The 12,936-nt window shown below is 38.3% G+C and overlaps 1 non-coding gene across 1 annotated transcript; it reads left to right on the top strand.

The window, feature by feature from the left end:
• The first annotated feature begins 10,287 nt into the window (after positions 1–10,287).
• LOC112726116 (small nucleolar RNA R71) lies at positions 10,288–10,395 on the top strand. The gene has a single exon (XR_003165182.1). It is a non-coding gene; the product is annotated as a small nucleolar RNA R71 (small nucleolar RNA).
• Positions 10,396–12,936: the final 2,541 nt, after the last annotated feature.

Raw genomic sequence — 12,936 nt, 5'->3', positions numbered from 1 at the left:
ACTTGCGGTTACGGTTGCCTTATATTCTTAGGTTAGGTATCTTTAATAATTTGGATTTGGTAGTTAGTTTAATACGCTGTTTAAATAAATATTAAAAATTTGAATCCTATTTTGTGGATATAGTAATTTATTCGTTAGTGATAAATTTTTTAATAAGATATCAATTATAATGAATTAATTATTAATATCACTGATTAAAAAATATCATAAATAATAATAATAATAATAATAATAATAATAATAATAATAATAATAATAGTAAGAGTAGTAGTAGCAGTAGTAGTAGGTGTCACTGTTATCGTTCAACACGTTACGGATCGGAGGACCCAGGTAGCATTCTTCTTCTTGCCATCATGCTCTCCTCCAATCTAAATTCAGAGACGGATATTCTTCCCTCAATCAGGAAACCACGAACCTTCATGCTGGAATTATCAAGATTAAAGAGAGAGAGTAAAACTTCGATTTAGCTTTTGACAATTTAAAGTGGGTTTCATTTTGCATTCGGGTTCCCATAATAATAATGAGGAGGATAATAATATAAAATTATTTCATTTAATTTATAATTTATAATTTTATATATATAATATTTTTTATAATTATATATTTATTATATTTAAAATTATTCTTTATTTTAATAATAATTAATAAATATAAAATTAAAAATGAAACTCCGCCTATGTTACACTTGCGGTACATAGTCGGTCCCAAGTCCAGATAAAGGAGGAGGGTTGTGTTAGGTCTTCGACAACCACCATAAAAATATAGTCGAACCCCCATGACATGAATCAAAGACATTATTGCGCTAAAGCTAGGTCATTGCCCGGAAGCAACGCGCTGTATGGCTCGAGTACGGTGTCAAATGAGCAAGAGCCACTGCATCGGTGCCCGGATGTAGTGTTAAATGAGCAAGGATTCTCGCGTTTTCGTGAACGGACGAGGGTAAATAAGCTAGTTCACAAAGTAAAAGGTAAAGGTCGAAGCGACAGAAGGTTGAGATTTGGGACATGGAACATAGACACTCTAACAGGAAAGTCCATGGAGGTGGTGGACACTATGACAAGGAGGAATATTAACATTATGTGCCTACAAGAAACAAAATGGGTTGGTGCAAAGGCTAGGGAGTTGGATACTTCTGGTTTCAAACTTTCGTATACAGGAAATGTGAAGAATAGGAATGGAGTTGGAATAATTGTGGATAAGCAGTAGAAGAAGGACGTAGTGGATATCAAGAGGGTGGGAGATCGGATCATCTCTATCAAACTGGTGGTAGAGGGAGGTGCTTTCCATGTGATTAGCGCCTATGCACCACAAGTGGGTTCGGACGAACAACACAAGATAAGATTTTGGGAGGATCTAGAGAGTTTGGTTCAAGGCATACCTTTGGGAGATAAGATTTTCTTAGGAGGAGATTTAAATGGCCATATTGGGAGAGAAGTGACTGGATATGGGAGTATTCACGGAGGCCATGGTTTCGGGGTGATCAATGCCGAGGGTAAAACTATTTTGGACTTTTCCTCAACCTTTGATCTTCTCATCGCAAATACATGTTTTAAAAAGAGAGACGAACATCTTATAACCTATAAGAGTGGCATGACAAGCTCTCAAATCGACTTCTTCTTGTTGAGGAGATTCGACCGAAAATTTTGCATTAACTGTAAAATTATCCCGGGAGAGAGTTTGACAACACAACATAGAGTGCTCGTCATGGATTTTCGCGTTGAGCAAAAGTTGAGGAAAAGACATCATAGGAAGAACCCAAAGACGAGGTGGTGGCGGATGAAAGGTGAGGAACAAAGAAGATTCCTAAGACGGGTAGGAGAAGAGGCAAAGTGGGATGGGAATGGAAGTGCGGAAGAGATGTGAAGGGAGATGGCAGAAGTTATTAAAAGAACAGCAAAAGAAAGTTTTGGTGAATCTAAAGGAATAGGATCAAGAGACAAGGAGTCCTGGTGGTGGAATGCGAGTATACAAGAAAAGATAAAGATAAAAAGGGAGTGCTTTAAAGAGTGGTCTTTATGCCGCAACGCAGATAACTGGGAAAAATACAACGCGGCTAAGAAAGACACAAAAGTGGCTGTAAGTGAAGCAAGAACAAGAGCATATGAGGGTCTTTACTAGTCTTTGGGCACAAAAGAAGGAAAAAAAGGTATATATAGAATCGCAAAGAGCCGGGAAAGAAGAACGAGAGATTTGGATCAGGTTAAGTGCATAAAGGATAAGGATGGAGAGGTGTTGGCTCAAGAGGAGAAGATTAATGAAAGGTGGAAGAGCTACTTCTACGAGTTATTTAATAAGGGACAGAAGACTCTTCCGAGCCTTGGTCGATTATGCACAAGGGAAGAAGATAAAAACTTTGACTACTATCGAAGGATTCGAGACTTCGAGATAAAAGAGGCTCTAAAGCAGATGAAAAATGGCAGGGCAGTAGGACCTGATAATATCCCGATTGAGGTTTGGAAGGGTCTTGGAGAAAAAGGCATCAACTGGTTAACCAAGCTTTTTGATGAGATTTTAATGTCAAAGAAGATGCCTGATGAGTGGAGAAAGAGCACCTTGGTACCTATCTATAAGAATAAGAGGGATATACAAAGTTGCAGAAACTATAGAGGGATCAAGCTTATGAGTCATACTATGAAGTTATGGGAAAGGGTGATAGAACGGAGGTTGAAAAAAGAGACACAAGTAACGGAGAACCAATTTGGATTTATGCCAGGAAGATCTACCACTGAAGCGATATACCTATTAAAAAGGATGATGGAGAGGTATCGTAGTAATAAAAGGGATCTACATATAGTGTTTATTGATTTGGAAAAAGCGTATGATAGGGTACCAAGGGAGGTCTTATGGAAGGTTTTAGAAAAGAGGAGAGTAAGGATCGCATATATTCGGGCAATTAAAGACATGTATGATGGGGCCACAACTAGTGTGAAGACTCAAGGTGGTGTGACAGAGGAATTCCCTATTGGTATAGGATTACACCAGGGATCATCCTTAAGTCCATACTTTTTCAAATTAGTCTTGGAAGTACTCACAGAGCACATCGAAGAGCCTGTGCCATGGTGCATACTTTTTGCCGATGATATCGTCCTTATGGGAGAGTCAAGGGAAGACCTAAATAAGAAGTTGGAGTTATGGAGAGAAGCTCTAGAAGTATATGGTCTACGCATAAGCCGTAGCAAGACGGAATATATGGAATGTAAGTTCAGTTTGAGAAGGGAAAACACTAATATAGAGGTGAAGATTGGAGAAAACATCCTACGAAAAGTTAAAAGTTTTAAGTATCTTGGATGCATCATACATGATAATGGAGAGATTGAACAGGATGTAAATCATAGGATCCAAGCAGGTTGGTCAAAATGGCGGAGTGCATCTGGTTTTATATGCGACAAAAAAGTGCCTTTAAAACTTAAAGGTAAATTCTATCGTACCGCTATAAGACCGGCCATGCTTTATGGTACGGAGTGTTGGGCGGCTAAAGGGGAGCACGAACATAAGCTGAGTGTGGCAGGGATGAAGATATTGAGATGGATGAGTGGTCATACGCGATTGGATAAAATAAGGAATGAAGATATAAGGGAGAGAGTTGGAGTAGCACCCATTGTGGAAAAAATGGTTGAATCGCGTCTGGTGTGCGAAATCGTGATCATTCCATTCCTTAGTAACGGCGCTAAAAACTCAATACGCACGTTCATGATCTTATATCTGTTTCACAACTTCGTACAACTAACCAACAAGTGCACTGGGTCGTCCAAGTAATAAACCTTACGTGAGTAAGGGTCGATCCCACGGAGATTGTCGGCTTGAAGCAAGCTATGGTCACCTTGTAAATCTCAGTCAGGCGGATTAAATTGTATTAAGAAATTATAGTGGATGAAAATAAATAAAATATAAAATAGGATAGTGGTACTTATGTAATTCATTGGTGAGAATTTCAGATAAGCGTATAGAGATGCTTTCGTTCCTCTAATCTCTGCGTTCCTTCTGTCTTCATCCAATCAATCCTACTCCTTTCTATGGCAAGCTTTATGTAGGGCATCACCGTTGTCAATGGCTACATCCCATCCTCCTATGAAAATGGTCCAATGCGCTGTCACTGCATGGCTAATCATCTGTCGGTTCTCGATCATACTGGAATAGGATTTACTATCCTTTTGCGTCTGTCACTACGCCCAGCACTCGCGAGTTTGAAGCTCGTCACAGTCATCCCTTCCCAGATCCTACTCGAAATACCACAGACAAGGTTTAGACTTTTCGGATCTCAGGAATGGCCATCCATGGGTTCTAACTTATACCACGAAGACACTAATATCTCGGACTTGGTCCCCTGTATTAGATATCCAAGAGATATCCATTCAATCAAAGGTAGAACGGAAGTGGTTGTCTGGCACGCGTTCATAAGTTGAGAATGATGATGATTGTCACGATCATCACATCCATCATATTGAAGTGCGAATGAATATCTTAGAAGCGGAATAAGTTGAATTGAACAGAAAAATAGTAGTACTTTGCATTAATCTTTGAGGAACAGCAGAGCTCCACACCTTAATCTATGGTGTGTAGAAACTCTACCGTTAAAAAATATATAAGTGAAAGGTTCAGGCATGGCCGAATGGCCAGCCCCCATGATCTAAGAACTAAACGTCCCCAGATGTCTAATACAATAGTAAAAAGTCCTATTTATACTAAACTAGTTACTAGGATTTACAGAATTGAGTAAATGAGGTAGAAATCCACTTCCGGGGCCCACTTGGTATGTGCTTGGGCTGAGCTTGAAGTTTACACATGGAGAGGTCATTCATGGAGTTGAACGCTAGTTTGTAACGTGTTTTTGGCGTTGAACTCCACTTTGCAACTTGTTTCTGGCGTTTGACTCCAGAATACAGCATGGAACTGGCGTTGAACGCCAGTTTACGTCATCAATCCTTATTCAAAGTATTGACTATTATATATTTCTGGAAAGCCCTAGATGTCTATTTTCTAACGCAATTAGAAGCGCCCCATTTGGAGTTCTGTAGCTCTAGAAAATCCACTTTGAGTGTAGGGAGGTCAGAATCCAACAGCATCTGCAGTCCTTCTTCAACCTCTGAATATGATTTTTGCTCGGGTCCCTCAATTTCAGCCAGAAAATACCTGAAATCACAGAAAAACACACAAACTCATAGTAAAGTCCAGAAATGTGATTTTTAATTAAAAACTAATAAAAATATACTAAAAACTAACTAAATTATACTGAAAACATACTAAAACCAATGCCAAAAAGCGTATAAATTATCCGCTTATCACAACACCAAACTTAAATTGTTGCTTGTCCCCAAGCAACTGAAAATCAAATAGGATAAAAAGAAGAAAATATACTATAAATTCCAAAATATCAATGAAACATAGCTCCAATCAGATGTGTGGGACTTGTAGCTTTTTGCCTCTTGAATAGTTTTGACATCTCACTTTATCCATTGAAGTTCAGAATGATTGGCATCTATAGAAACTCAGAGTTTAGATAGTGTTATTGATTCTCCTAGTTCAGTATGTTGATTCTTGAACACAGCTACTTTATGAGTCTTGGCCGTGGCCCTAAGCACTTTGTTTTCCAGTATTACCACCGGATACATAAATGCCACAAACACATAATTGGGTGAACCTTTTCAGATTGTGACTCAGCTTTGCTAAAGTCCCCAATTAGAGGTGTCCAGGGTTCCTAAGCACACTTTTCTTTTGCTTTGGACCTTGACTTTAACCGCTCAGTCTTAAGTTTTCACTTGACACCTTCACGCCACAAGCACATGGTTAGGGACAGCTTGGTTTAGCCGCTTAGGCCAGGATTTTATTCCTTTAGGCCCTCCTATCTACTGATGCTCAAAGCCTTGGGATCCTTTTTATTTACCCTTGCCTTTTGGTTTTAAGGGTTATTGGCTTTTTGCTCTTGCCTTTTGGTTTTAAGAGCTTTTGGCTTTTTCTGCTTGCTTTTTCTTTTTCTTTCTATTATTTTTTTTCGCCATTTTTCTCTCTTTTTTTCGCAAGCTTTCTGTATTCACTGCTTTTTCTTGCTTCAAGAATCAATTTTATGATTTTTCAGATTATCAAATAACATTTCTCCTTATCATCATTCTTTCAAGAGCCAACATATTTAACATTCTTAAACAACAACTTCAAAAGACATATGCACTGTTCAAGCATTCATTCAGAAAACAAAAAGTATTGTCACCACATCAAAATAATGAAACTAGTTTCAAGGATGAATTCGAAACCATGTACTTCTTGTTCTTTTGTAATTAAAACATTTTTCATTTAAGAGAGGTGATGGATTCATATTCACTACTTTAAGGCATAGACACTTAGACACTAATGATCATGTAATAAAGACACAAACATAGATAAACATGTAACATAAGAAAACGAAAAACAGAAAATTTAAGAACAAGGAATGAGTCCACCTTAGTGATGGTGGTATTTTCTTCTTGAGGAACCAATGATGTCCTTGAGCTCTTCTATGTCTCTTCCTTGTCTTTGTTGCTCCTCCCTCATAGCTCTTTGATCTTCTCTAATTTCATGGAGGATGATGGAGTGCTCTTGATGTTCCACCCTTAATTGTCCCATGTTGGAACTTAATTCACCTAGAGAAGTGTTGATTTGTTCCCAATAGTTTTGTGGAGGAAAGTGCATCCCTTGAGCCATCTCAGGGATTTCATGGTAAGGAATTTCCTCATGCTCATGTTAAGGTCCATGCTCTCTTGTTTGCTCCATCTTTTTCTTAGTGATGGGCTTGTCCTCTTCAATGAGGATGTCTCCATCTATGTCAATCCCAACCGAATTGCAGAGGTGGCAAATGAGGTGAGGAAAGGCTAACCTTGCCAAGTTGGAGGACTTGTTAGCCACCTTGTAGAGTTCTTGAGGTATAATCTCATGAACCTCCACTTCCTCCCCAATCATGATGCTATGGATCATGATGGCCCGGTCTATAGTAACTTCAGACCGGTTGCTAGTAGGAATGATTGAGCGTTGAATGAACTCCAACCATCCTCTAGCTACTGGTTTGAGGTCAAGCCTTCTTAGTTGAACCGGCTTGCCTTTTGAGTCAATTTTCCATTAAGCTCCTTCCACACATATGTCCATGAGGACTTGGTCCAACCTTTGATCAAAGTTGACTCTTCTAGTATAGGGGCGTGCGTTCTCTTCCATCATTGATAGGTTGAACGCCAGCCTCACATTCTCCGGACTGAAATCTAAGTATTTCCCCCGAACCATGGTGAGCCAATTCTTTGGGTTCGGGTTCACACTTTGATCATGGTTCCTAGTAACCCATGCATTTGCATAGAACTCTTGAACCATTAAGATCCTGACTTGTTGAATGGGGTTGGTTAGAACTTCCCAACCTCTTCTTTGGATTTCAAGTTGGATCTCCGAATACTCATTCTTTTTGAGTTTGAAAGGAACCTCAGGGATCACTTTCTTCTTGGCCACAACTTCATAGAAGTGGTCTTGATGGACCTTAGAGATGAATCTCTCCATCTCCCATGACTCAGAGGTGGAAGCAATTGCCTTCCCTTTCCTCTTTCTAGAGGTTTCTCTGACCTTAGATGCCATGAATGGTTATAGAAAAACAAAAAGCAATGCTTTTACCACACCAAACTTAAAATGGTTGCTCGTCCTCGAGCAAAAGAAATGAGAAAGAAGTAGAAGAAGAAGAGAATGGAGGAGATGGAGGGAGAAGTGGTTTCGGCCAAGTGGAAGTAGAGAGGGTTGTGTTGTGTGAAAATGAAGAAGGAATGAGGGGTTTATATAGGAGTGGGGAGGGGTTAGGGTTCGGCCATTTAGGGTTGGGTTTGGGAGGGAAATATTTTGAATTTAAAGGTAGGTGGGGTTTTTGGGGAAGAGAAGATGGATGTGAGTGGTGAAGAGGTGATGGGAAAGAATGATTGAGTTGATTGATGAGGGGTATTTGGGGAAAAGTGATATGAAAAGGTCTGAAAAGGAGAAAAGAAAGGTAAGTGGGGATCCTGTGGGGTCCACAGATCCTGAGGTATTTGAGGATTTCTCATCCCTTCACCTTTGAGGCGTGTAAAACGCCCTATATATGCAATCCTGGCGTTTAATGCCAGATTGCAGCATGTTTCTGGCGTTAAACGCCACTTCCATGCTTGTTTTGGGCGTTCAACGCCAGTCTGCAACATGTTTCTGGCGTTGAACGCCAGTATGGTGCATAATTCTGGCGTTAAACGCCAGTCTGATGCTTGTTTCTGGCGTTTAATGCCAGCTTTCCTCTGGGTGCAATCCTGGCGTTTAAATGCCAGACTGCTGCTTGTTTCTAGCGTTTAACGCCAGTTTCATGCTCTGTTCTGGCGTTAAACGCCAGCCAGATGCTCCTTACTGGCGTTTAAACGCCAGTAAGCCCTTCCTCCAGGGTGTTCTGTTTTCAATGCTGTTTTTCATTCTGTTTTTGATTTTTCAGTAGTTTTTGTGACTCCACATGATCATTAACCTAATAAAACATGAAATAACAAAGAGAAAATAAAATAGAAATGATTAAATAACATTGGGTTGCCTCCCAACAAGCGCTTCTTTAATGTCAATAGCTTGACAGTGGGCTCTCATGGAGCCACACAAGTGATCAGGTCAATTTTATAGACTCCCAACACCAAACTTAGAGTTTGGATATGGGAGTTCAACACCAAACTTAGAGTTTGGCTGAGGCCTCCCAACACCAAACTTAGAGTTTGACTGTGAGGGCTTTGGTTGACTCTGCAGTGAGAGAAGCTTTTCATGCTTCCTCTCCATGGTTACAGAAGGAGATCCTTGAGTTTTAAACACAAGGGAGTCCTCATTCAGTTGAAGGATCAATTCTCCTCTGTCCACATCAATCACAGCTCTTGCTGTGGCTAGGAAGGGTCTTCCAAGAATGATGGATTCATCCTCATCCTTCCCAGTATCCAGGATTATGAAATCAGCAGGGATGTAAAGGCCTTCAACCTTTACTAACATGTCCTCTACTTGACCATAAGCCTATTTTCTTGAGTTGTCTGCCATCTCTAATGAGATTCTAGTAGTTTGCCCCTCAAAGATTCCCAGTTTTTCCATTACAGAGAGGGGCATGAGGTTTATCCCTGACCCAAGGTCACATAGAGCCTTCTCAAAGGTCATGGTGCCTATGGTACACGGTATTAAGAACTTTCCAGGATCCTGTTTCTTCTGAGGCAATCTCAGTTGATCCAGATCACTCAGTTCATTGGTGAGCAAGGGAGGTTCATCTTTCCAAGTCTCATTACCAAATAATTTGGCATTCAGCTTCATGATTGCACCAAGGTACTTGGCAACTTGCTCTTCAGTAACATCTTCATTCTCTTCAGAAGAAGAATACTCATCAGAGCTCATGAATGGCATAAGGAGGTTTAATGGAATCTCTATGGTCTCCAGATGAGCCTCAGAGTCCTTTGGTTCCTCAAAGGGAAACTCCTTATTGATCTCTGGACGTCCCAGGAGGTCTTCCTCACTGGGATTCACGTCCTCCTCCTCTTTTGTGGTTTCGGCCATGATGGTCATTTCAATGGCCTTGCACTCTCCTTTTGGATTTTCTTCTGTATTGCTTGGGAGAGTACTAGGAGGGGTTTCAATGATCCTTTTACTCAGCTGGCCCACTTGTGCTTCCAGATTTCTAATGGAGGACCTTGTTTCATTCATGAAACTTAGAGTGGTCTTAGATAGATTTGAGACTATATTTGCCGAGCTAGATGGGGTCTGCTCAGAACTCTCTGTCTTTTGCTGAGAGGATGATGGAAAAGGCTTGCTATTGCTAAACCTGTTTCTTCCACCATTATTAAAGCTTTGTTGAGGCTTTTGTTGATCCTTCCATGAGAGATTTGGGTGATTTCTCCATGAGGAATTATAGGTGTTTCCATAGGGTTCACCCCTGTAATTCACCTCTGCTATTGCAGGGTTCTCAGGATCATAAGCTTCTTCTTCAGAAGATGCCTCTTGAGTACTGTTGGATGCAGCTTGCATTCCATTCAAACTCTGAGAAATCATATTGACTTGCTGAGTCAATCTTTTATTCTGAGCCAATATGGCATTCAGAGTATCAATTTCAAGAACTCCCTTCTTCTGAGGCGTCCCATTACTCACAGGATTCCTCTCAGAAGTGTACATGAACTGGTTATTAGCAACCATGTCAAAGAGTTCTTGAGCTTCTGCAGGCGTTTTCTTTAGGTGAATGGATCCACCTGCAGAAGTATCCAATGACATCTTAGCTAATTCAGACAGACCATCATAGAATATATCCAGGATGGTCCATTCTGAAAGCATGTCAGAAGGACACTTTTTGGTCAGTTGCTTATATCTCTCCCAAGCTTCATAGAGGGATTCACCTTCTTTCTGTCTGAAGGTTTAAACATCCACTCTAAGCTTACTCAGCTTTTGAGGAGGAAAGAACTTGGCTAAGAAAGCCGTGACCAGCTTATCCCAAGAGTTCAGGCTATCTTTGGGTTGAGAGTCTAACCACACTCTAGCTCTGTCTCTTACAGCAAACAGGAAAAGCATAAGCCTGTAGACCTCGGGGTCATCCCCATTGGTCTTAACAGTATCACAAATTTGCAAGAACTCAGTTAAGAACTGAAAAGGATCTTCAGATGAAAGTCCATGAAACTTGCAGTTCTGTTGCATCAGAGAAACTAATTGAGGTTTCAGCTCAAAATTGTTTGCTCCAATGGCAGGAATGGAGATGCTTCTTCCATGTAAATTGGAATTAGGTGCAATAAATTTACCGAGCATCCTCCTTGCATTATTATTATTTTCGGCTGCCATCTCTTCTTCCTGTTCGAAAATTCCTGTAAGGTTGTCTCTGGATTGTTGTATTTTAACTTCTCTTAGTTTCCTTTTCAGAGTCCTTTCAGGTTTAGGATCTGCTTCAACAAGAATGTTCTTGTCCTTGCTCCTGCTCATATGACAAAGAAGGGAATAACAAAGAAAATATGGAATCCTCTATGTCACAGTATAGAGATTCCTTTGTGTGAGTAGAAAAAGAAAAGAATGTAATGTAAAGAAGAGAAGAGGGAAAATTCGAACACAGAGAGGGAGGTGGTGTTCGAATTTTTGGATGGAAGAGAAGTGTTAGTAGATGAATAAATAAATAGAAGGAGATGAGAGAGAGAATTTCAAAATTTATTTAAAATAAAAATAAAAATTGAAAGTTAGATTTCGAAAATTAAAGTTGAAATTAAATTAAAATTAAAACAATTAGTTAATTAAAAAGAAATTTTGAAAAAGGAGAGAGGAAATTTTCGAAAATAAGAGAGAGAGGATTAGTTAGGTAGTTTTGAAAAAAGATATAATTGAAACAAAAAGATAAGATTGATTGAAAAAGTTTTGAAATTTGTTTTTGAAAAAGATATGATTGAAATTTAAAAAGATATGATTGAAACAAAAAGATAAGATTTGAAAATCAATTTTTTTAAAAAGATAAGAAGTTAGAAAAGATTTTGAAATTGAATTTGAAAAAGATATGATTGAAATTTTAATTTGAAAAAGATTTGAAAAGAAAATTAAAAAGATTTGATTTTGAAAACTAAAGTTGATTACTTGACTAACAAGAAACTAAAAAGATATGATTTTAAAATTTAAAGATTGAACCTTTCTTAATAGGCAAGTAACAACTTGAAATTTTTGAATCAATCACATTAAATGCTAATTAAGAAATAAGAGAAAGATTTTGAAAATCAAATTTAAAAAGTTTTCGAAAATATGAAGGAAAAATGAAAAAGATTTTGAAAAGATAGGATTTTTTTAAATTGAAAATTTGATTTGATTCATAAGAAACAATTAAATTTAAAAACTTTTTGACTAAATCAAATCATATTTTCGAAAATTTTGAGTAAAATAAGGAAAAGATATTTTTTTTATTTTTGAATTTTTAATGAAGAAAGAGAAAAACATGAAAAAGACTCATAACATAAAAATTACGAATCAAAACACACAATGCATGCAAGAACACTATGAATGTCAAGATGAACACCAAGAACACTTTGAAGATCAAGATGAACATCAAGACTTGTTTTTGAAAATTTTTAAGAAAAGAAAAACATGCAAGACACCAAACTTAGAAATTTTCAATAATTAGACACTAACAAATTAAAAATGCATATGAAAAACAAGAAAAGTCACAAAACAAGAAAATATGAAGATCAAACAAGAAGACTGGCCAAGAACAACTTGAAGATCATGAAGAATGCAATGCATGAAATTTTCGAAAATAATTTTTAGAAAATTAAAAAGATGCAATTGACACCAAACTTAAAACTTGACTCAAGACTCCAACAAGAAACATCAAAAATATTTTTGCTTTTATAATTTTGTAAATATTTTTTTGTATTTTTCGAAAATAAGAAATAAAAAGCTTAAAATTAAAATAAAATTACCTAATCTTTGCAACAAGATGAACCGTCAGTTGTCCAAACTCGAACAATCCTCGGCAACGGCGCCAAAAACTTGGTGTGCGAAATCGTGATCATTCCATTCCTTAGTAACGGCGCTAAAAACTCAATACGCACGTTCATGATCTTATACCTGTTTCACAACTTCGTACAACTAACCAGCAAGTGCACTGGGTCGTCCAAGTAATAAACCTTACGTGAGTAAGGGTCGATCCCACGGAGATTGTCGGCTTGAAGCAAGCTATGGTCACCTTGTAAATCTCAGTCAGGCGGATTAAATTGTATTAAGAAATTATAGTGGATGAAAATAAATAAAATATAAAATAGGATAGTGATACTTATGTAATTCATTGGTAAGAATTTTAGATAAGCGTATAGAGATGCTTTCGTTCCTCTGATCTCTGCTTTCCTGCTGTCTTCATCCAATCAATCCTACTCCTTTCCATGGCAAGCTTTATGTAGGGCATCACCGTTGTCAATGGCTACATCCCATCCTCCTATGAAAATGGTCCAATGCGCT

The sequence above is a fragment of the Arachis hypogaea genome, chromosome 11 (genome assembly GCF_003086295.3).
Source record: "Arachis hypogaea cultivar Tifrunner chromosome 11, arahy.Tifrunner.gnm2.J5K5, whole genome shotgun sequence".
In the NCBI taxonomy this organism is placed as follows: Eukaryota; Viridiplantae; Streptophyta; class Magnoliopsida; order Fabales; family Fabaceae; genus Arachis; species Arachis hypogaea.
This window is presented reverse-complemented; position numbering and strand designations above follow the sequence as displayed.